This window comes from Crocodylus siamensis, chromosome 5 (genome assembly GCF_052110815.1).
Source record: "Crocodylus siamensis isolate JL-2025a chromosome 5, ASM5211081v1, whole genome shotgun sequence".
Taxonomy (NCBI): Eukaryota; Metazoa; Chordata; order Crocodylia; family Crocodylidae; genus Crocodylus; species Crocodylus siamensis.
Window position 1 is genome coordinate 13,535,800 of NC_143399.1, and position 21,866 is coordinate 13,557,665.

The following is a 21,866-nucleotide window of genomic DNA, read 5'->3' on the forward strand; positions in this document are numbered from 1 at the left end:
ATCATTCTGTTATGCAAGGCTGGGGGAAGGCAGTGGGTCTCTGAGCTATCATAAGTTGGTTAACACGAACATTTCACAACCAGCAGATGTGGATCTCCAGGCAGCTAGATGTTGACAAATTTTCCCCTACAAATGTTTTGTGTACCTGAAACACCATTAATACTTGTCAGTGGAAACTCAGGACCTCATTGGGCACCTTGGGCCAGATTTTGAGCTAGTGTAGAGTGATATCAGTTCCCAGCAGTTGAGTATTCAGCCTCAAGACATAAAGCTTTTCTTATTCAAGGCCTCGTTTTGGCCCGGAACATACAGTTCATTGTTTTGGGCATCCATTTTAAGGTGTAATTAATTTTTCCATAACTAGGCAAAGCTTTTATAGAGGCTTCTCTCAATCCCAGGGAAAGGAGCACTTGTCCTTATCTCTTCATATATAATGTGGATTGTATTTACATACTAATTGCTAAATTGTGCCTTTACTTTTCTGTCCCTGTTTTTACAGTGTCTTCACTATAAAAGCAACTGAATTAAATAGCAGATTTCATAGATTTCATAGACATTAGGGCTGGAAGGGACCTCGGAAATCATCAAGTTCAGCCGCCTGCCCCAGGGGGAGGAAGTCAGATGGCGGATCATAGGATCCCAGCAAGATAAACATCGAAATTTCTCTTGAAGGTGTTCAGTGTAGGTGCTTGAACCACCTCCAGTGGCAGGCTATTCCAGACCTTGGGGGCTCGGACTGTAAAGAAGTTCTTTCTCCAAGGTGTTAAATACTAACCGCTTGCTCACGCAGGCCACATAAAGTACTGATAGCTTGGGTAGCAAAACATGTAGTAGTGGGTAATTAATGGATAAAAACAAATTAACTTACAATTTTAAGAATGATTTATTTTCCCACTACTGTCCTAGCACCAGCTGTAAAAACCAGTCCCAGAGAAGCCACCATAGAAGGAATGGAGAATTGGATCTGGGCCAGATGCAGAAGACACTATACAGAAGTGCCTGTCAAAGGGGTTTCCTCAGGGAGGTGATGTGGCAGGGGGATCTAGAGAGAGGAGTCGGCCCCGTTTCTTTCATTGTTACGTTAGGCTCCGAACTTAGACTCATAAAAATCATAAAAAATTAGGGGTGGAGGGGACCTCAGTCCAACCCACTGCTCAGAGCAGGACCATCCTCAACTAGATCATCCCAGCCAAGGCTTTGTCTAGCTGAGTTTTGAAAACCTCCTAGGATGGAGCTTCCACCACCTCTCTGGGGAACCTGTTCCAGTGTTTTACCACCCTCCTAGCAAGAAAATTCTTCCTCATATCCAACCTAAACTTCCCTTGCTGCAACATTGCTCCTCGTTCTTCCGAATGCGTCTGTGTGGCTTTCAACTGTTACATTTGGATGTTGCCAGGGATCCTGTCTTTGACTAACAAATGCAGTTATAAATGCAGATTGTTGTTCTTGTTCATGGGCATCACGTTCTCTATTTGCTGAGGAAGCTTGGAGCTCAGTAGGCTGGCCTTGGGTCCCTATTGACAGTCTGAGGTTTTCTAGGAAGGTGCAGTTAAATGAATGAAGAACCTCCTTATTGAAGGTTGAGTTGGGGGTGGGGGGGCCTGGAGGGTGGTCTGTTAGGACAGTGTTTCTCAACCTTTTAAGTAGCAAGTACCCCCTAACTTCTGAAAATTTTAATAAGTACCCCAACATTCAGTTTTCCAGGGGATTTTATAGTTACTGACTAGTGTGTGCCATATGTTGGAAGAAGGGCTTGGTATATAAGGCCGTGATACGGCCATGTCTGATCTGGAGTGGGTGGGATTGCCACCTTTTACACCAGTGGTGCACAACTCAAGTATGTACCTGGGCTAGAGATGATGTTGGCCAAAGCTAGGAGGGCTGAACACCAGATTATTACTGGGGAAGTACATTTTTTAAATTGCACCGAATTTTTTGCCCGTTTTGAGGGCGAGAGAGAAAGGAAAAGAGGGCGAGAGAGAGAGTGTTGGGGTACTCATGTACCCCCTGCCTGTGTCTCGCGTACCCCCAGGGGTACACATACCACAGGTTGAGAAACTATGTGTTAGGAAACGTAGCAGAGACAGCTCGGGTGACTGCGTTTTATATGCACCATATCCCTGGCCGTTCACCTTTTTCCAAAACAGCCGGCCAGATCCATTTCCCTCCCCGCCCCCGTGATTAAAGCACTGAAATTGGTTACGCTTGTCATTTTCCCTGTGCCATGGGCTTGGCAACCCTCAGCTGGCAAATTATTTTTTTAACATACACCTGGTGTTAACACAGTAGAAAAAAATGCAAGTCTCTCTACACAGACGTGTGGAACACTGGAACTCAGCCTTAGCTACTGCTTCTTCTCTATGTATAAATATATACATTTATGTAAATATATACAAATGTGCATGTTGTAAATTATAATGACAAGAAACCTCCGCTGAAATAGAAGCCTTTCTGTGAAGCCTGTAGTTTGCTTATTCTTTCTGCACTGGCTTCTGCTTCTTACATCCTTCACAGGAGCATCACCAACACTCGTGAGTCACTGTGCGGGCACTAAATGTCAAAGTTGAAATAAAGTTTACTGCCACGGTTGTGAATGTGAATGTGAATGTTACAAGTGTGATCAGCGGTGTGTCACTCTTGTAGCATGGATATCGGGTTAGGAAAGATTGTTTTGTTTTTTTTTTACCTCCGGGGATAAAGGGAGGGAGGGATTGGGACAAATGCATCTGTGTGGCTTTCAACTGTTACGTGTGGATGTTGCCCGGGATCCTGTCTTTGACTAACAAATGCAGTTAAAAGTTCAGATATGCAAGGTAAAGAGCCCTCCAAGCTAAGAGACATAGGGCACAATGCCCTCCAGGCTCTGCTGCCATCTGATGATGTGCTATCCCATCCTGGAGCAAAGGTGAAAATGTTTGCATTATTCCCACAGGTTCCTGTAGGTGCAGTCAGCAATACAAAGTTCTTGTCATTGCTTGAAGATATCCACAATCATTCTTTTTGAACAGTTTTTATTTTTGAGGCAGCGTGTAAACAGGAACCCCTATGGCACTGGTTGTCAACCAGGGGTACTTAAAAAGGTTGTAGTGGGTATGGGGTGCGGGGGGGTGGCTCTGCATGCACCCTAGCAGAGACCTAGTGGGGATGTGCCTCCCAATCTGTGTGCGGGGTGGAGGCGGATGCCATTGCACACTGGGCTTTGCACACCACTGTACCTGCCACCGCCTGGCTGCACCGTGCCCCCTGCCTGCCCGGCGGCAGGACGCATGTGGTGTCACTCCACTCCTGGGGTAGCTGCAGCAGTGCGCACAGTGGCAGCCACCTCTGCACCATGCACAGATCGGGGGGCATGCACCCCCTAGGCTCCACCAGCGCGCAGTGGCAGGAGCCCTCCCCGCCGTGGCCCTGGATGAGCTCCCCGGCCTCTGATTGTCCAATTGCCCATTCACCCCAGCCCCTGCCCTTGTCTGTGCCCCACTCCCTCCCTCACCATGAGAGCCTTGATCTGCGCCCCCAATGGCCCTTTCCCCTCCCCTACAGACTCACCTGCTGGGGAAGGCAAGGGGGGGCATGCGTACACTCAACCCCCCAAATAATTTTAATATAAATGGGTGCATGAGCTGAAACTTTGAGACAGAAGGGGTACACTTGTTAAAAAAGGTTGAAAACCCCTGCCCTATGGGAACTGCATGATGCATGTTTCATTGATTATCCAGGGTCCTGGCACCACGTAGAGTCTGATGCTCTGCCAAGCCACTGCTCCAGAAGCTTGTTTCTGCAGGTGGCACACAAGAACTGCAGCAGAAAATTGTTATGCCCAGAGGCATGTGTGACCGGCTTCCCCATGGCGAGCTCTCCAAAACTTAATATGGAGAGTTACAGGACTGCAGTTACAAATTTGGTTCTGCTCTCATGTAAGGAGGTATTAATGATAGCTCTAAGCACTTGCTCTGGCTCAGCTTTTGGCCCTAGTTTCAACTGTAGTCCTTTACTTGCACCTTATGACATTGAAAATAAAAGGAGGCTAATAAGTGCGTGTGGCTTCACAGGTGCCTATACTACACACTTGCCATGCTGGGCAGTGGCACATTGAAACATGCTGTGCTGCATTATGCATGCGACCACCTGATGTGCTGCAGGCAGGCTACATAGCACAGCTTAGAAAATGCAGTAGTCTGTTCATGGTGCTTTGCAAATGCAGCTACAATTTTGCAAAAATGGCACAGTAATTTTGCGAGGTAGGCATGGCTGTAGATTGGCCCGAAGACTGACAACCGGGTTTCTCTTCCTAGCTCTGGTACTGGCTTGTTGGTTGGGCTTTAGTGAGCCACTTCATCTCTCTGAACCTCCATTTTCCTGAGAGTCAATGATATTAGCCCTTGTAGTGGGTTAACAGGTCATATGAGACAATCCTTTATTTCCCTGGAGCCAACTGGTCCCGCGGGAAACAGCCTAAGTCACAACTGGAGCATATACATAACCAATAAACGGTCAAATCCTCAGGCACTCAGTACAACATAATAAAGAATCAGAGCAAACCCTGTAGTCTTTTTCCAGACCCTGGGAGAGCCCCTGTCTGTGTTGTAGCCCTTTGCCCTCTCCCTTGTCCTGTTCTCTAGTCTCCCCCCATCTCCCTTCCCCTGGGAGCTTTTAAATTCCTCTAGCCAGCCAATTTTTCTCATCAGCTAGCCCAGTCCTCCTAAGCAGGCTTGCAATTACCAGTGTACTGCCTGCAGCTGGGCTGCAGCCTCAGATGCATGAAGCCTGATACAGCCCTCTTTTCTGAAGTTCTCTGAGGTTGGTGGCTGAAACCTGTTGTTTCGGTATGGGTGATACTTGGTTTTTAATAGTGGAATATAATACAAACATGAAAACCAAAAAGTAAATGTCAATATAAGGGCCTGGATTCATCTCTCCTTAGGTTGGGAGCTCCAGGGAGCGGGAATCTGAAATGCCTAGTGTATAATGGGCACTACTGTAAATCAGACTAACTTCTTACAAATAATGGTTTCTGTAAGGGCCACTGTTGTTTTAGGAAGGGACTCATGAGTGTGAGTTGCTAGACACCCTTCGAGTCAGTGCAAGTTGGTGGGAATTCAACACCTTCCATGGAGACTGGCAGGGTCTTTCTTACTTGGGCCTGGCTCAAGAAAGAAAGAAAGAAAGAATCTTTGAGGAAGAAAACTTTTCTTATTTTTAGATCTTTTGTAGAACTCCATTTATAGTACCTTATTTATAGGTTTTTGACATGCCCCCAGCTAACCTGCCTTAGTGCCCTTCTTTACAGTCAGGGTGATACGAGAGAACATAGTGGCTTCCCTTTAGGTGCCAGCTTTCCATTATATTGTTGGCACTTCAGCAAGGACGTGCTTGGTACGTGACTCAGCTCTAGAGGTACGTATTGTCCTACATAAACTCTCAGTGCTGAAGCGGGTCCAATTGCATTAATTCCTGTTGCTTGCTTGCAATCTGAATGTTATCTTGGGGAAGAACACCTGTTCCCTGCAACTTTGCTGTTGCTTGGAATAATGCATCTATTTTGTCTTTCCTTTGTAGCAGGTAACAACTATGCGTAGGCCATAGGAGAAGAATGAGTCTGCTAAAGGACTCAATTTAGCACAGGAAGGAGAGCCATACATTGTCTACTTAAAATATATTAGCCAAATTATTTTTAAAAGACTGGGCAGCATTTTAATTCTACAAATTAGGGTCATTTTTTGAGATTGCCACCCCAGAGGGCAGGTTTTGAAAAGGAGAGAGATGTGTGGTGTTTGGATATGTGGAGTGAGATGGGAAACTGTGCATGCTATTGAAAGCATGTTGTTTTGAATAAGTGGATGTTTTGGGGGTTTGGGATCTCAAATCTGATACAAGGTACTCTTCACCAATAGCTCACAGAAGAGAATGGCTCGATTCACCCTATTCAGATCTAGAGCCGAACTTTGCCAAAAATGGTTGGAGGGGCAGGGCATTGGGACTGGTGACCTAGGTCAGTTCATCTCTCGTAAATGTATCGCTGTACTTCTCCAAGGTGCTTTAAAGTTTTCAGCCCACTCCCGGGGCAAAGTGCAACCACAAGAAGCTTGAGATTTGGACATGGCACTTACCTTCTTTTTTTCTGCTTATGTTTTAATCTGTTTCTCATCAGACCCTAAAAATAACCACTTTTTTCCCAAAAGTTTGAAACTTGAAATCTCTCCAGACTCTATTGCTTTTGGATCTCCAACACTTGTGAGTCATATCTGCAGATTACATGAGTCAGATTTCAGTGGTCACCATCTCAAATTGGCCGTTTAAGGTGGAAACATTCACCATTAGCTAGCACTTTTTGTATATCCTTTGTGTGTGGGATGCAGAGCCCTGTTTTTGATGGTCTCGGGGGGAGGGGGTGTTGGTCATTTAAGCAAAATCTGCACTGTCCTGGAGTTTGCTTGAGGGGTGATTAAACAAAGTTTAATCATTACAAAGAACTGAGCGCCAGGATTTCTGGTTTACCTCAACCAGGTCCAGAGAAAGGTAGGGATTCCTCCGGCATGGGCAGGGAGAGGAGTTTGAGTGGGGGTTGGCAAGTAGGATGGCAGTGGGCCAGGTTGGGTCTGCTGTGCAACAATGATGAGTGAGCATTGACAGCCACAAGTTGTGGGGAAGCATGCAGGTACCTCCCATTGCTGCCAGGAGTTTCTGTGGACGCTGGTACAGGATGCACTGGCCATGCATAACATAACACAGGCACTGTATTTCCCAAAGCACTAGCAGGGCAGACTGTCATTTGCTAGGGCATATTTAGGGAAGAGAATCATTTTAGCTGTTGCAGCATTGCTGGTTTGTCCACTCAAAACCCCCAACCAGTTTTGTTCAATGGGCAAGTGGATATTAGGGCTAATCAGCAGTGCAAACTCCAAGAGAGAGAGGAAAAGGTATGCCTTGCTGAAAACAGAAATGAAACCGTGCCACTCCTTTACTGAGAGAGTGGCCTGTCTGTGCTGTTTTTAATGCTGTTTCAAAGTAGACAGAGGCACCACTAATGCTGCTTGTCTGGGAGATATATAAATGTAATATAAGACAGCCATTCAAAGGCTATTGCTGTCTTGCGAGTGATTTATGGGCCACAGGAAAGATTCTGGTGTGTCATGCTGCAGGGGGAAAAGAAAGTGGGACCGGGGTCATGAACAAAAAGGAATTTGCTTATCCAATTTCCGTCCCTTTTTGAATTTGATTGGAGCTCACAGTTGTCAGGCTGTGTTTAAGTCTAGTCTTTACCAACGCCTCCTTAACTGCGGAAGGTCAAAACCAATTATTGTTTTGCCTCCAGGGACTTTCCTCCTTCAGAGAGACCTTACAGTGGAGGGTCTTTAAACCCCTTTCCTTTGAATCTAGGCAGCAGAATCTATTTCCCAAGTTTTGTTTTTTTTTTCTGGGGGGGGGAAGAGGGGAGGAGAGGATAGATTTATCAATAGCCTTGCAAAATAAAGCCCATATGGCTCAGGAAGCTTGAAATCTAATTCCTTTCAAGGACTTTTTCACTCTGAAGTTTAAATCTGTCATTATATTACAGCGGGAATGGAAAGCCCCTAGTTTTCCCAGGCTAGAGTTTTCCTCTGTTTTTTAACCCTCGAATACCTTGCGGATTCACATTTCAGCATGCCCGGGGTTTGGCATTATTTGGAGTTTTGGTATGCACGGCATGCCTTGAAGAGGAAGCACGGAGGGGAACGATGAGGGGCAGTACCTGGAGCTCTTTCACTCTGACATGCCTGTAACTAAGTCGCTTTCCAGGGTTTCAGGACAGAAGAAGTAAGGGCTTTCTAAGACGCCTCCGTAGATTTTTCTTTTTCTTTCACTTTTATGTTGAAGAATCCTTCTTCCAAAGTTTAAAGCGAGGGAACTCCAAACATCCCCTGGCAGCCCCATGTGCTGGTTTGCACAGATATTTCTCAAAGGCGAGGGCAGTGGACTGTGCATTCTTTACTGCGCTGGCAGTCAGCAGATGCCTCTCTGATTATTCTGGTAGACAGTGAAGGGGTTAACAATATTGCTTCTCTATGGTTCAAATCTGCCATTTGTTGTGGGGGAAATGAGCCACAGAGCAGAAGGAAAATAATCTGTTCTGGAACAGAAACTCCATCACTGGGGGGGCAGGGCTGAAGGGGAGTTAAGTACAGGAAACAATACCTTGGTATTTTAATTAGGCATTGTTATTACTAATGTCAGAATAAATGCTGAAACTGTAACACTAGATGCCAGATCCAACTCATTCAGGCACTTAACTACTGCAGTAAATAAATGTACCTGGGTAGAGAGCTCTGTAGACTGCGCTATCTAGATGGTTTGCTCTTTGAAAAACAGCCTCTGGCGTGTGACACCAAAACAGATTTTTTTTCCCCCTGGTGCATAGAGATTTAAGGAAACTTAAAATAGATATACTACACTCCTGAAGGCTTAAAAGACTGTGTATATATAAGGCAGTTAAGATCTTACAGACTGAAGCTAGGGAAAGGGTCAGGAGACCAGGGTTTTCGGTCCTGCTCCGCTACTGACTGGCTGTGTGACCATTGACAAGTTGCTTAAACTCTGTGCCTAAGTTCATCCATCTTTCAGTCTTTCCCCATTCTGGCATGCTCCAGTTTGTGACTAGCTCATAAAGGGTAAACACACGATAATGGTTTAATAGTTAATCTTTGTTGTGGATTGCTATGACCGGTCAATCGCTTGCTTATAGCGAAGTCTTGCGAAGTACTATTTCTGTCTGGTAGGTGCTTGTAGCACACATTAAGCAGTTGTTAAATCTCCTTTAAACCATTTCCAAACTTGAATAGGAAGTGAGAATGAGATCACAACTGCTTGCCAGCCCTTGCAGAACCCCCCCAGAGGAACCGATAAAAGGGGTAGTGAAACTGGATGGGATTGTTTTGTTTTGTCCTGACGTTAGACTTCAGCCCCGAGCTCAGGTCCATGCAGATGTCACAGCTGTGACACGAGCGCTGAGCAATAAAGCGGCATGTCGATAGTTCAGTATTTGTAATGGCAGAAAATGTTTTTCTCCTCTTACCCAGAGCAAGGAAGACGATGCACGCCGGTTACTGACTTGATAGTCTCACCTAGGCAGATAAGTACAGATAACACAGATTTCCTTCCAAGCCAGCAGGAGCCTGTGTCCCCAAGCAGGGGCTTTTCTTTTGACAAGGTGTCTCATGTATCCCCTGCTGCTTAAGCAGTCTGAATCAGCATGTCATCATGTGACTGTAGGAAGATACCGGTTTCAGCCGCTGAGTCACATGAATAACTGGAATAGTTCTTTAGAGCAGAATTAATTCCCAGAACCTCTTTAGGCATATACTAGCAGGCACATGTTTTACCCTCCAGCATTACTTTACAGCTTTATGATTTAGTGGAAAAGACGCAACCAATATTTGTAATTGTGATAAACCAGCTGACCTATAGAAACGGTCTTAAATCTTGCAGGTTTAGTGTTGCTTTGTTTTGCTGTTTTCAGGAAGATTGAAGAATAAGCCGTAGCATTACAGGGTGATTAGGGTTAAGCTCAAATCAACTGTACAATGACTCAGAGATTGTGGTGCTTTCATATCAGTGTTGAGCAGGGAACAAAAAAGATCGTGTCGTTATTAAGTTAACTGTTGAAGAACGGCTGATATGTGAAGGGTGGCCAATTAGATTGGCTGCAGTTCTCTTAAAGTATCTCGTCTGCCTTGAGTGCTATAGATGTAAAATAACAGCAACTTAAACAATAAGGATGCTTTGCTAGGTGTTCCAGAGATCCTGGCAAAGGGAAGACTTGAGATGCCCGAGGCAAGGCAGGGAGATTTGATCCTAAAGCCCAAATTTTGGTCCTAAATCTCCTGAAGGCTGCATGCATGTTAGAAGTGGCCTCAGCTGAGAGAGAGAAATGAAGGAAGGAAGAAGAAACCTTACAGAAGATTCCCTGTCTGCTTCTGGATGCCAGTTGAGTGCGCCCTAGCAGCTGACATTCAGGGTAGCAAAGGAGAGTGGAAATACTTGTTTTTTTCTTTCTTAAATAACCATTTTGCACATTCCTTTAGCCTGGGGGTAAGAGTCAGGTAGCCACAGAGGTGAATATAATCACGGGTACTGCTGTTTCTGCCTGCTACTCTAGGATACATCATAAATGAATGTGGGATTACAGCAGAGCTCTGATAGAGGAGCCATCATGCATGTGGCCTGTATCTCTACCTTGTCTCTATGGGCTGACGGCAGGGCAGAGTAGCACCTTAGGGGGCATCCTCATGAATGGGAATGTGTGTTTCCCTGGGGACAACTAGCAGCAGCCCATATTTGTGCCACTACTAGTTGTCCCTGGGCACGCTCCTGCACATGTGCTCTGGCATGTGGCAGATTGCCTCGGAAGGGGTAGGGGAGGCTGGAGCCAGCCCCAGGCTGGCCCCAGAAGCCTTACCTAGGGTCCTAGGGGCCTCCTGGGCTGCAGCGGCAAGGGGAGCCTGCCCGGCAGCCAGAACGTGGCTCTGGCCAGCCGGGCTTCGGTTTCAGGCGGCTCATGCTACATCCACATGCGCCACCCCACTTTTTTCTGCTGCACTTTTTTTAGATACCGGAATTTCCCAGTATCTAATGTTGCCCCCACACTGCAAATGCGCAGCACGGCAAACAGAATCACAAGTGGTGCGTGCATTTTGTGGCACCTCAAAAGGCTTTGAGGCACTGGAAGCTGTACTTCCCACTCGTGGGGATGTAGCCTTAGGGACTAACTCATTCAGAGAGACATACGCTTTTGTAGGTGACATCCTGTATTGCATTGGATCCCCCTCTGAAGCAAATAGTCTCTAAGGGCCTTTGCACAGGTCATAAAGTTGGCCTTGAAAGTGGCTTAAATGCCCTTTCGCACCGCTTTAATGGTGTTGCCATTTACACTGTCGGCGGCGTATTGAGCTTTAAATGACTTTGGGACGTAGCAAAATAAAACACCTCCGAGATGTTTTAGTTTGCTACCTAACAAAGTGCAACAGCCCTGTCCAAGCAGCCTCCACTGGAGAAAAAAAAAAAAGTGGCGAGCCTGATCTTTTTTTTTTCCTCCCCAGCTTTACCCAGAGTTCACCTGCCTGCCTGAGCTGAGCGGGGGCCTGGTGCTTCCCTGTGCAGTTGCAGTACCCCCTGGGACCGCCCGAACCAGGTGCCTGCAGGTGGGTGCTGCAGCCACCATGGAGGGAAGCCCCAGCCTTCCTCCCCACCGCCCCCCACCCAAAGCTCAGGGATCGCCCCCACCCCCGCCACTGCCGGAGGGGCAGGAAAGGCGCGGGACCTACCCTTGTGTACATGCCACAGCAGTTTACTTCGGTTTAATTCTCCCTACATTGAAATGGTGTTTTTAAAAACCCACGGCTTCAATTTAGGGAGAATTAAACCAAAGTAAACCCCTGTGGCATATGCAAGCGTTAGTGCTCTCCTGCCCTGCCCTCTGGCTGACTTCAGACCAACACAGCTAACTCCCTCTGTCAATCCAGGGGCTAAGGAGCTAAGAGGCATAAATAATGCAACCTTTCCTCTAAACGTGGATGCAGTTATCCTTCAGGCACCCTGTTTTCCACTCTTCGGTGGAATCAACTGTTTTTCCTTAGTGAAGAAATCTCGCTCCAGTGGATTGAGAATCACAGAGACACAGGGCTGGAAGGAACCTCAAGTAGTCACCTAGTCGAACCCTATGCCCGAGGTACGATCATCCCTCTCCAAACTGTCCTATACAAATCTATTGTCTAATCTCTTTGCAAAACTACACAGTTAAACCTGACCCATCCCAAGAGATAACACCCAAACCTGCCACAGGTAAAGCAGGGGGTCTACTGCAGCCAACATCCTGCTGCTGCAAGGGTTATCGAAATACGCTCGAGAGATCCCAGGAAGAGAGCTATATCTCCTGTTATAGAGGAAGGCAGAATGCCCCCCAGACACAGTACCAATCTGAAATTCCTTCCTGGCCCCAAATATGGTGATCGGTCTGACCCTGAGCGGAGGGACAAGACTTAGCTAGGAACCTCTGGGTTTAAGTCTCAGCACACCCCAGTCAAAATCCCAAGCTTGGGCTGCAACCAACAACCAGTGCCTCTGAGGGAGGCTTAAAAACAACCTGACGCGTAGCAGTAGGAAGGGAAAAATTCATTCCCAGCCCCATGTAGCAACCAGCAAAGAAGAAAAGAACAACACACTCCCAGATAACTGTCTAGCAGTGCAGGACGCAGGATGGATCACCATGCTACCGCTTCTCTTTCTGCATTACAATGGGTTCTGCATCACCAGAGATTTCTTAATATCCTTCTATTTTATTTTGCACACCCTTCCTGTGACCAATACTGGTCTCTGTCCCAGTCCCTCGTATGCTGCCTTGGCAAAAGCAATGAAATGATGTCCTGGAGACTTCCTAGATATAATGAGCTCTACCCGTGCCGTTGCCGTTTGTGCAGTCCTGCACCTGTCACTGACAGTCACCTCAACCATTCTCATCGCCTCCACTGTCTTCTCTGCTTTTGGCTTATCTTCCTTTCACACTATTAGGATCCTACCGTGGCCTTTGTGTTATTCAGATTTGTTATCTGAGTAGCAGAAAAACCTCTCCGCTATTTTAACTCAAACCTGCTTCAGCAGCCATCAGTCTTAAAAAGCCAATAACCAGAAAGGAACACACTTCTGAAAAGTTTGATGTCATTGGGAAATCCTGAATTGAAGAAATAGCAGTGGAAGAAGGCCAGCATTTTTAAATTTGGATGCCTAGTGTTTGCATTCTTTGGGTGTAAGGGCATAATCTTTCACTGGGCTTTGTCCTGAGTGAGCATGCACTACAAACAATTAGCATTTGGGATCTGACATCTGCTTCTTGTTTTGATGGCAAACTGGCGAGGGCTTAATTTTGTCATTTTAGTCAGAAATGCAGTAAACAGTCGAGTGACCATGGAAACCACATACAGTCTTTTCCTGTTTCTTTTTCTACTCATGTAGTGAATTCACTGCTAGTGAATGAAGCCAGTTTGGCAGCCCAAGAAACTAGTCTTCAGTTTACCCACAGGACTGGAGAAGCATAATCAAAAGCAACGTATGTACCATGCATCGCTTTGCTGAAGGACGCTGTCCCTGTTCTGGAGTGGGATGCTAGTGTCATTTCTCATTTGCTGAGGGCAGCAGTTAATACCAATTTTATTGTGATATGGACCCCAGGAGTAGAACTGGCACTGCCAAACCAATATGACAGATTACAATTTCTTTGACAGAAATCTGCTAACCTTTTGTCTGCCACTGGAGCCTATGGCTGCTCTAGTAAAACAGTCTGGCCTCCATTCAGATCCATGTAATAGTAGAACAGGGCATGTGAGCTAGGTAGCACTGGAGGGGTTTGAAGTCTCTGTGTTGTGTTCATATAGTACCTAGAATTGGAAGGTCTTGATCTGTTAGTAGACTCCTAACTGCAGTGCAATTAATAAATAATTGAAATGCTGCTCTGAATGAGACAGGTCAGCATACTATTATATGAAAAACTGTATCACAATCTGTTTATGCAGTATATTGGTTTAGGAGACATGATGTTCCACAGGATTGTGTAAAGTAATAATAACTTCAAGTCCTGCTGAGAACAGGATGCAGGTCATAGTTTCATAGTTGGTCGGGTTGGAAGGGACCTGAGTAGGTCATCAAGTCCGACCCCCTGCCATGGGCAGGAAGGGATGCTGGGGTCAAGTGACCCCGGCAAAGTGTTCATCCAGCCTCCTTTTGAAGGCCCCCAGGGTAGGGGCAAGCACCACTTCCCTTGGAAGTTGGTTCCAGCTCCTAGCCGCCCTGACCGTGAAGTAGTGCCTTCTCATGTCTAGCCTGAAACTATGAAACCCTGAAAAACAGTCAACTCACTGTGTTTTGCATACTCTTAATAAGGCAAAACTCAAATCCCTATATTCAAACATTTCCAGAGTTTGGAGAGTTCAACATCTGAACTTGGCTTTTAAATTTTTAAATGGCATATGTTACTGAAGAACTTCTTTCTTCTGGGATAAACCAGAACCCCAGAATGGACAACTCTTGAATGCTGTAAATCTGGATCCAGATCCAAATCTCTTTAACAGTTCCTTGCTACCACCAGATTACCAAGCATGTCTTGCAGAGGCCCCGCATTACTTGGTACCTTCTTTTTATCCCCTATGTATTTAAAAAAGGACTTCTTGTTATCCATGATCTGGGTCGCTAGTCCCAGTCCCATTTCCACCTTAACCTTCCTCACAGCCCCCCTACAATCTTGAGCAATGGAGGTATAATCCTCCTTGGTGAGGGCTCCTCCTTTCAATTGGGTGTATGCCTCCTTTTTGGCTTTGAGATGTTCCCGGATGCTTTTGGTGAGCCATGGGGGCTTTTGAGCACTCCTGCCCCCTTTGATCCACGTGGGGATTGTCACCCTTTGGGCTTGGAGGATTGTCTCCTTAAGGAGCGACCACTCCTCCTGGACTCCCAACTCCCCTCCCCTCCGGGACCTCAGTGCCTCCCTGACTAGTCTCCTTACCTCATTGAAATCCGCCCTCCTGACGTCCAGGGCTGCTGCCTTGCTACAGGCCTTTGACACCCTGCGCTAGGTGGTGAATTCCAGTAGGCGATGATCGCTATCGCCCAGGTGGTCGAGCACCCACAGCCCCCTCACCAGGTCATCGCCTGTGGTCAGGACCAGGTCCAACAGAGCATTTCCCCTGGTGGGACTGTGCACCTCCTGGGTTAGATGGAGGTCCTGTAATTCGGCTAGGAACCTATGTGAGCAGTCAGACCTGGCTGACTGCTCTTCCCAGCAGATGTCCGGATAGTTTAGGTCACCCATGATGACCACATCCCTTGACTTGACTGCCTCCGCGAGCTGACCAGAGAATTCCCTGTCCAGCTTTTCCCCTTGGTTAGGTGGCCAGTAGTAGACCTCCACCATTAGGTCCCTTCCCCCCCCCCAACCCCCTTGTATTCTGACCCAGAGCTCCTCAGTCTGCCCTACCTCAGACCTGGTGCTGCTTGCTGAGGATGTGTATTGCTCTTCGATGTAGAGCACCACACCCCCACCTTTCCTATAGCCCTTCATGTTTACCACCCAGTTGTGCATTGGATCCCACCAAGTTTCAGTGAGCCCCACTATGTCTGGGTTTGTGTTAGCTAGTAGGAGGGCAAGTTCCTCCTGCTTGTTCCCCATACTATGAGCATTAGTGTAGAGGCATTTAAGGCCCCTGAGGGTGTATGCGCCTCCCCCCCAATCCCAGGACTATCCAGGCCCCTGTCTCTTACCTGGGTATTTCTTGTGGTCATCGCCTGTCTTGGCTGGGCTGTTCTTGAGGGTGTCTCGTGGTTCGGAGTTCCATGGTTGCCTTGATCCTCTTCCTCCCCCAATGAGCCTAGTTTAAAGCCCACCCGACATATTCTGTGCAGTCACATAAAATCACCAATTAATAAATTTGATATATAGCATCTGTAACAAGTGGATGTCCCGGGGCCAGTCAAATCGTTGGCCAACCCACTTGCTTCCGGGCAAACTGCTCACCTACCTTTCCTGCCCTGCCTTGATATTAATAGTTTGAAAAAGGTTTCAGTAAGGCAGGAGGCTGCCCATTTACTTGCCTTGGTGACAAGGGCCTTACACACAACTCTGACCTTCCCTTATTGTGTCCCATGCCTCACACATGTTTCTCCATCTGGCTAACACTGGGACCCAAGCTCTGGGGTCTCACATGGGACTCTCACTCCCTGCCAGAGCTTGTGGTCCCAGAGCCCTCATGCTGGGTTTTTACCTGATCATATTCTGGGCTTCAAGCCTGACCCCAGGCCTGCAAGGCTGCACCCTGGGCCCCAAGCCCCTCCGTGGGCCTCCAACCCTGCACACTGGACCTCCAAGCCCCACCCCAGGTCTCCAAGCCCCACCGCAGGCCTCTGTACTTTCACACTGGGCCCAGGGCTCCAAGCCCTGTCCCATGCCCCCCTGGGCTATCACTTATCCCATCACCTGGGATCTTCTCTACTAGCTCCCCAAGGCTCAGGCCCCATCCCCCTGGAGCTTTACTCCTGGCTCTCTACAACAGCCTCAGGGCTCATGGCAAGCCTGGGTACTGCTCCAGGTCCCTCCACTGACTTCAGCCCTGCCTCAGAACTGCCATGAATCTGGGCTTCCCCTACTTGATTTCAACCAACCAGGGATGTGGGGTCTGGGATTAGAAGGCACTCCATACTCACCTTTCACCAGAAAGGTAACTGGTCTGGCATGTCTGGAGGGCTGTCCTGCCATGGACAGTCCCACCAAACTACCAGCAGGGTGCAGTTTCAAGTTATACCCAGGACCATGGGGCCTCCTCCTTCCCTATAACCCCATCCCTTACCTCCAAGACATTGAGCAGCAGCTCAGCTGATGATGTCTCTCTAGCTGCTGGCAGCAAACTGCTGCCTTGCTGCTGCTCAGGCCCCTGCAAATAATAGAGCACCCTGTGCTCTGTTATCATCTCATTTTGAAATGGCTTGCTTTTAAATAATAAGTTGTCAAAAATTCTTGTGAGAAGACCAATGGAAGTCTTTTCATTGATGGCTTTGGGTGAGGCCCATAACATACAAAAACTTCTGTGGCACACAACTCCCACACAAAGTAGACTCCCATTAAAATCCGTGGGAGTTTAGGTTGCCTTCCAGGAGTTGCTCAGCACTTTGCAAGCCTGGCCTAATATTGTTTAGAAACTACATGGCCTGGGTCTGTAGACAATGATTCCAGTATGAGTGTGAGATTTTTGCCATGAATATCAGCAGGAGGCAGATTGGGCATCAAAGTATACACCCACTGTGTACTATTAAAGCCACAGTGAAGCATTCTTTCTTCCTGATTTCCCCCCTTGCTTTTTCTTCCTGACCCAGAAAGAAAATTCATGGCAAAATTGTAACATGAGTTTGGAGCCACAGTGTTCAGGAAGAGGAGCTGGGGGCAAGTATGCAAAAGCAAGGCCTTGCTGAATCCTGGAAGGAGTAGGGCTGGTGTGCATTCTAGGAAAGTCCTTTAGGATGGAATAGAGAGTGAAATGGCCCCATCCTGCAGCTGACATAGCTCTACTGGCAAAACCCACTATGTGGAGACAGGTCTGCCGAAGATGACTTCTGCTGATAAGAGCTTTTGCCATTCAGGTGACCTGGTATAGCTCTGAGAACAGAAAAACTTTTGCTGCTAGAGCTGTCTCTACAATCAGTAGCCTGCAGCCATAGCATTGTCCCAATAGATAAAGCAACAGCAGCCCCTAGCATAGGCAGGCCTTGTTCTTTGTGGTGTACTTTGAAACTCTTTGGGCATGTCTACACGTATGATTCATGTGCATAAATAAATTGCAGAGCTTATTGAGTGTTTTGCTCCTAGGTATACAGTTTGAATGTGCATCCGGGAGCAAAAAAACTCTGGAGCATTTTGCTCTGGAGTTTATTTATGAGCAGCACATAGAGCCCAGTTGAAGCAGCCCTGAGCTAGCAGGCTGACCCCCCCGGGCTGCTCTCTGCCATGTATTTTACAAGTATCACCCTGCTGTGGAGTTTATTAGTTTCATGCACTCTAATAGGGGTGCATGTGTAGATGCCAAGACACTTACAATTAATTAGTCAACTGTGCAGTAAACATCTCATGTAGATGCACCCTTTAGGAGTCAAATTTAGAGGTAGTGATTCAATTCTTAATGGTATAATTCCATTGAGGATTTATATGGATAAAGATTGAGAAAAGATAGTGTAACAAGTGCTAAAGGACCTCAAGACTTAGCTGCACAGGTTTGGAAAGGATTTTTATTGCCACATAAAAATTTTCTGGGTGCATTTTAAACCGTTTTTGCCCCTAGATATTTAAAAGCCAGGGCTGGGATTTTCAGAGAAGCTTAAGAGAATTAGATACTAAGTTCTGATAAAATTCCCATGGGATTTGGGCACCTCACTTCCTTGCACTCTTCAGAGAGTAAAGATTTTGTACTGTGCTGTTTTGTCAAGTGATACAGATCAGGCCACAAAGCTGGCCAATTCCTGTCTTCTCCTAAGAGCAGGCTGACTAACTGCTTGCAGGTAGCTTTTGAAAATCATCTTCTCCTACTAGTTTCAGCTTTATTGGCATCTTTTGCTGAAAAGGAGATCACCACATCCACACCTTGCTATAGAATAGAAAGCACTTGCCTTGCAACGTCCAACTGATAAAGAGAGGGAGTAGTTTTCCAGAAAAGAATATTTTAGCCCCCGAGATCAACAATTAAAGAAACAAAACATCTAGTAGAGAGGTGGTGAGTGAGGCAGTCTGCATCTGATGACTACAATAATTTAGCTGGTGGTACATGGCCAACCTTAGAGATGCGGGTGCAAAATATCTTGTAGGGTAAAATTCGCAAAGGGACTTGGGTGGCGCAATGTGCAAAAGGGGGGTATCGCCACAGTCAGGCACTGACCTCAGTGTCCTTGGACATGCTCTGAGCATGTCCATTGTGTCAATTCCAAGCAGCCTTAGGCAGAACATGTGGTTACTTCATCCAAGATGATAGCATCTCTGGGCATGCATAGTTGCTACATTTTAGGTACCAAAAGTTGGGTTTTGCCAGAAAACGCAGGCCCCAAGAAGGTCTTAGAAGCCTAAACAGTTTGCTCAGTATTTCTGTGAGTTGCTTGTTTGGACTTTGTTAACGTCCTGTTTTAGGCACTTAAATTCCTTCATGAATCTCACCACAGTCTATGGGCTCCTATACACGTGCAAGGAAGCTGCTCCAATGCACTGTATTACAGCAAGTCGGAGCAGACTCAATCAACTGTGTCTGAAACAGCGTGGTATTTGCCGCACTCCAGCAGACTCTAGCGTCATGTGCATCAGTGTCCCTGCACTGAAAAATGGCAGTAGGCACTTTAAACTAAAGCTTAATTGATGAGTTTTAGTTCAAAGCACCTCGCTGCCATTTTCAGCACAGAGACTGTGATACACATGATGCTCCAGGCTCTTTAATTAGCTAATTAAAGCATCCCCCACCCACTTCCCAGAGCGTGTCTATAAATGCCCAATATTATCACAGTGTTCAAAGGCCAAGTTGCCTATAGTGTCTCGCTACTTATAAAGCCAAATCCCAACCTAGGTTTAAACAAGTCATAGAAGCCCTGCTTAGGTGAATCAGAGGTTGTTATGAGGAGAAGGAGATATGGCAAGGATCTGCATTTTTTCCATGAATTAGGACTGCAGCTATTGACTCCACTCCAAAGAGCCCTTTGTGCTATTCAGTTTTCTGTTTCTTTATTATCCAGGTTGATGTCAGTCTTTATCCCAAGGATCCAGAGTGGAACGGGGAAGGGGTCAGGGAAACATCTAACTTTGTGCTTCTCCAACTTTGTGTTTACCTTTTAGAAACAGACGCCAAAGATATTCGTGTTAGGCTGCCTGGCTCATTCAGGGCCTTGCCACAGGTTACACTGAGCACATGTTAACTGCACTTAAAAAGTTAGCATCGGAGCATTCGAGCAGTAAAGCCATGCTAAGTGCATTGCAACAGAGCAAAGTTAGGACTTTTCTAGCGAGGCGTATCTCCAGGTCATATTATCCAACGCATGTGGAGCTAACGTCAGACTGCTCCAAAGAAGCAATACGATCAGGAGACTGGTGAGGTGCTGAAGGTGGGACAGATAATCAGCCCCTACAGCCCTCTGGAGTCTTCAAGGGCCCAATGCTTAGGACAAGTTTTATTTGGCTCATAGATAGCATGGCCATGTGACTGAGCAGAAAACTTTCTATCTTATAGTAATGCTTACTCCAATCTAAATAAAACACACCTTAAGTGTAACATGTGACAAGGCCTCATGTGACAAACATGTGACAAGACCAGTCACCTTACTTACCCCAGTTATTTGCTGCTTGAACTGGGAGGCAATTGACTGGTATTTGATGGCCATGTTGATGGTGTTGGTCACGCTGAAGCTCTCAGCAGAGAAGGCCATATGAAGTTGCCAACTTCCATCTCAAAGGTTAGCCTGTTGTTTGACTGTAGAGAAGTCATCCAGACTATGGAAAATCCAGTGAATCACTGACTTCGAATATCCTTCTCTGGAATAGAAGATTCATTCTATAGCAACAGAAATCAGAGGATGGGTAGCAAACCCTGATGCCCTTTAATGTTGCTTTTCAAGCTGGCGTACAAAAGAAGGAGACTCTAACCACGGGGATGCTGAAGAGGAAATACTACGATATGTAGAAGGTCAGAGTAGTCAGAGGCATAGACTCTACCTCTGAGAGCATGGCAGCGTGGGCCGCCACATACGTGATTTGTGCCTGCTTCCCTTGCAGGATTCAGGAGGGGTATTCATGATAGCAAAGCCTATTCTGTAAATGCTGCACTGGCCAGGATTTGCAAGGCTGCCTAGTACAAAACTGCCGTGGTACATGGGGCTCTGTTGCATTCAGAAAAAGATAAAAAGGCATTTATAAAAAAGATAACCAAATGGTGCTGCTAGCAAACAAACATTGAACAACCACAGAGCACTTCAAAACTTTTATTTCCCATTTCTCAGCAAGTGCTGTTTATGTAGAGGGCTTCTGGGTACATTTTGTAATCAGACCTCCTGAGTGCTGCAGGTTTACAGAGCAGGGCAACACAGACTTGACATATTAAGTGGGACCGTTTCGCATCCATTGGTCTTGATGTGTCATTACTTCAGTCTGCCAAACGGATGCACAGGTGTGATTTTGTTCCTCAGTTGAAAATGGCACAGTGAAGCTGTGAAACAAAAAAACAGCCAGGCCTGAGAGAACCTCAAAGAAAAAAGAAAATATTAACAGTGATAATGTGCTAAGAACAGCAGGAGATTTGACCTGAGTGCAATTGTGGGGAATCAAATGGTAAATATGACTAGTACAAAGCATTTGATGCAGTACTATCTCTAAGTGAAAAACACTTCCCATGCATTTCTTCTGACACCTCTTTGGTTAAATGGATCGTGCATACATTCAGTATGTAAAATGTGTTGATAAAATTGTTCCAATTTTAAAATAATAGGAGTATGTCAGAAAGCTAGATGTGTTATGAATAATACTAGATATGTTACAAATAGTGATGACTATGAAGCCAATGGGAATACTCCCACATGTACAAATTATCCAGTATGAGTAAGGGTTGTAGACTGACAGCCGTAGTGCTTTAAATCTTCAGAAAGACTGTACAAATACTAATCCTTGCAACCACTCAGAAAGGTAATGCTTAGGCTCCTGCTCTGCAGTCAGGGTCAGCTCTGTAAGGCTATGGGAGGTCTGGCCCTGCCCTGCCTTGCAGCCCTTAAATGCACCGACCCAGTTACTACTAATCAAGGCCGGCTGACCGCAGCCCCTTCCCTCTGGTCGGTTTTAGAGCTCATCCAGCACCTGACTCTTGCTGTACAACACACTGGTCTTTAGTGTCTGAGCAGTTTCTGTCCCAGCAACATCTCTGGCTTGCCTGGCTCCTGACCCTGCCTTCTGCTTGCTCCTGGATTTTAGCCTTCAGATTCTCCCTGCAGACTTGTTTCCTGACCCCATTTTGACTTACTCTTGGACTTTGCCTGGTGGGTTACCCTTCAGATTTGATAACTAGGGGTGTGTGTAGATGAAATGGGGCCCTCAATTGAAGTGGTGGGTTTTTAAAAACACTGCTTCAATTTAGGATGAAGTAAACCCCCATGTCATGTGTACCCGTGTCTTACCTGCCGCGCCAGCAGCAGGGAGGGAAGGGTGAGCGGCTGGTGAGTGGAGCGGTTCCCGGGGTAGGGAACGGGCTGGTGCTTTCCTCTGCAGCAGTGGTGGCCCCTCCCACAGGTAGCACCCACCTGTAGGCATCCAGCTCAGGCGGTCCCGGGGGGCATCACAGCCACAGAGG

General features: G+C 46.6%; 1 protein-coding gene across 6 annotated transcripts in view; it reads left to right on the top strand.

The window, feature by feature from the left end:
- FGGY (FGGY carbohydrate kinase domain containing) overlaps positions 1–21,866 on the top strand; it is a 419,676-nt gene that overhangs the window by 157,140 nt on the left and 240,670 nt on the right. The window contains exon 1 of one of the 6 annotated variants that reach the window (XM_090047290.1): positions 6,498–6,516. The exons of the other annotated variants lie outside the window; for them this stretch is intronic. The gene's annotated coding sequence lies outside the window, so the exon portion shown is untranslated. Of the gene's footprint in view, positions 1–6,497; positions 6,517–21,866 lie in introns of those variants that run through there. 6 annotated transcript variants of the gene reach the window in all.